Genomic DNA, 3,100 nt, shown 5'->3' on the forward strand with positions numbered 1-3,100 from the left:
CGGGTGATCTCCGTCCACTTCCAGCCGCCACCGAATCTTCTTTCTCCACAGACACAAAATGGCGGCGGCAGTGGCGGCTCCAGCTCCGAAAATGTCTGTGCTCCCAACCGCTGCGTCGTGCGAAATGAGCTAGGGGAGGGGAAATGTGCGGTAAAGGGGCGGGGCCGTTGATAAAACCAGGCGTGATTGGCTCGCCCTGCCAGGTCGCCAGCCCCGCCCCCGGCCCTTCCGCTAAACGTTCTGACACCACCTTCTTCTCGGGATCCTACCCGGGCTTTCGCAACACCTACTGCTCAGAAGTGGGGTGGAAAAGACGGCCCGTCTCATTGGCCGATTCATAAGGCACCGGTCTGTCATTTGTTACCATAACAACCCGTTCAGGGCGGCCAATAGGCCTGGGGAAGGCTGTTCCCGAGGCCCAACCCAACCAGTTTAAGGAGAAAGCTCAGTCGTCCCCTCTTCTACCGTCTCTCTGCGACGCCCTAGCCGCCGAGCCGCTCAGTCAATCATCATCCCTTCCGCCTGCTGGGCCGCCGCCACGAGGGGTGGGGGCTGAGCCGAGCGGAGGCTTTCGACCCGACCCGCCCCACCCCCGTCGCCACTCACGACTCAGGTGCTCTCGAGAGCCTGGGCGGGTCCAGCTGCTGCGGCCGACCGTCCTTCCCGGAACTGAGGCCCGGAGGGGGGCGACGGCTTCACCCGGAACCTCGGGAAGGACCCCTAGAGTTGGCTCCAGCACACTGCTTCCCAATTCCACAAACAAAAACACCTAGGCTGGCGCTCTGGTGTTGAACCCCGAGGAAAATGCCTTTATTTAGAGGGGGTGTGTGTGTGTGTGTGTGTGTGTGTGAGAGAGAGAGAGAGAGAGAGAGAGAGAGAAAGGCTTTTCCATAAGGGATTTGGAGGAGATCTTTGGGAAGCCTACTCCGAGCTCTAGGAAAGATTTCTCACAACAGCCAGCCACACCCAGCCCCGAGCCGATAGCTCCTCGATCTTCTGCACTTCGAAACACACCTAGGATACGCAGTTTGGGTCACGTAGATAATATTATATATTTTACTTGTAAGGCTTCTAAAATCCTATTTGGAGGCTGGAAATGATGCAAAACACAAAGCATTCAAGTAGTTCTGCCGTGGAGCTGCAGCATAACACAATAAACTAAAAGGGTATTTTTTTCGTTGAGTAGAGATAGTAAGGTAGATGTAGGCTAAAAAAAAAAATTAGGTATTAATTACATAAAATGTGCTTCACCATTGTCCTCAGGCTACTAGGCTCTGCAGAGGTACTTTGTTGTTCACCAGAAGAAACCGCTCTTAAGAAATAAATGAAGTAATTCTTTTATTTGTCCCATATAAAGTAACATTTTCATTACTTTTTGTTTTGTTTTGGGGTTTTTCAGCAGCTTTATTGAGGTGTTATTGATATATAGGAAACTGCACATATTTAAAGTGTACAGGATTGGTTTGACATGTGTTTTTCATTTCTTCCTAACGTGATATCGCATATAAATGAGAAGCCTGGGGAGGTGAGCTTATCTTTTGTCATTTGAAACTAAGAAATATTGTTGAATAGGTATTTATGGATCTCAGCTGCATACCATTGTTAGTGATGATACTTAGATATAACAGACAGTTAAAATTAAGGAACTGTCAACGTTCCTGTTTTCTGGAAGGACATGTCAGCAGTAAAATAGTCCTTCTAATAGTTTTCCTTGTAATTTTAAAGCTCAATTTAGTTACTAAACTTTGAGTTACAGAAAATATCTGCCTTTCCTTATTCTTTTATATCATCTTAACAACCAAGTGAACTTTTAAAAAATAAGTTTTTGAAGATCTGATTTGGCTTCTATTGTATCCCTCCGAAGCTACACAGAGAGTAAACAATATATGCTTAGCATATAAATCAGCAAATCTATGTACCCACAAAAGACGTGGAAAACTCAAGAGCGACGTAGCAACTGTATTTGAGTCATGTGCTATACTACAGGAATACTTTTACTTTATATCCTCCGGACAGACCACGAACTAGATAATCAGTATTTTTAAACATACAAATGAATGCATGAAACCTCCCGTGATAGTTTCAATGCCGGTTCTTTCATCAAAATATGCAGCTAATGCACTCTGCACCAACATTAAACCCATCTCTATGCTAGGTGCAGTGGTGACCATAATAGGTCCTTGGCCTGGCCTTCACGAAATTTATAGCCCAATTATAATCTCATGGGATAATATGAAAAAGTACTACACCTGACCAGGAAACAGTGGGTATCCCAGAGCTATTTCAAAAAATCAAACCCTCTGGTTATATTTCCTTTTTTTTTTTTTTTTTTGAGGAAAATAACTACACTCCTCCCTTGGTTCACAGAGTGCTTACAAGAGGACTTAACGCCCCCCCCCCCAAAAAAAACCTCTGTTCTAGGAAATCAAGTCCTTTTTTTTTTTTTAATTTTATTTATTTTTGGCTGCGTTGGGTCTTTGTTGCTGCGCGGGGGCTTTCTCTAGTTGAGGTGAGTGGGGGCTACTCTTCATTGTGGTGCATGGGCTTCTCATTGCAGTGGCTTCTCTTGTTGCGGAGCACAGGCTCTAGGCGCAGGGGCTTCAGTAGTAGCGGCACGTGGGCTCAGTAGTTGTGGCTTGCGGGCTCTAGAGCGCAGGCTCAGTTGTTGTGGTGCACGGGCTTAGTTGCTCCGCGGCATGTGGGATCTTCCCAGACCAGGGATCCAACCGTGTCCCCAAGCATCGGCAGGCGGATTCTCAACCACTGTGCCGCCAGGGAAGTCCTCAAGTACCTTTTTGATGTAAATGTTTGATGCCATCAGAAAGACTAAAATGTGTATACTAAACACATTGAGCATATAAATCAGCAAATCTATAGAAAGTAAAAAGGAAATAAGGGAATAAGAATTAAAAAGCAATCCCTTTAAAAACATATAGTTAACTAACACTGCCAGGAGGTGGAATATTGCCTTTAACATGTGAATCCAGTGTGTATTAATAATATGCAGGAATAATATTTACAGTATACATATTATATGTATACATGTAAAATATTTACACATTATATATAGTATATATATTCTTGCTCAAAACATGAACAA

This window comes from Eubalaena glacialis, chromosome 10 (genome assembly GCF_028564815.1).
Source record: "Eubalaena glacialis isolate mEubGla1 chromosome 10, mEubGla1.1.hap2.+ XY, whole genome shotgun sequence".
Taxonomy (NCBI): Eukaryota; Metazoa; Chordata; class Mammalia; order Artiodactyla; family Balaenidae; genus Eubalaena; species Eubalaena glacialis.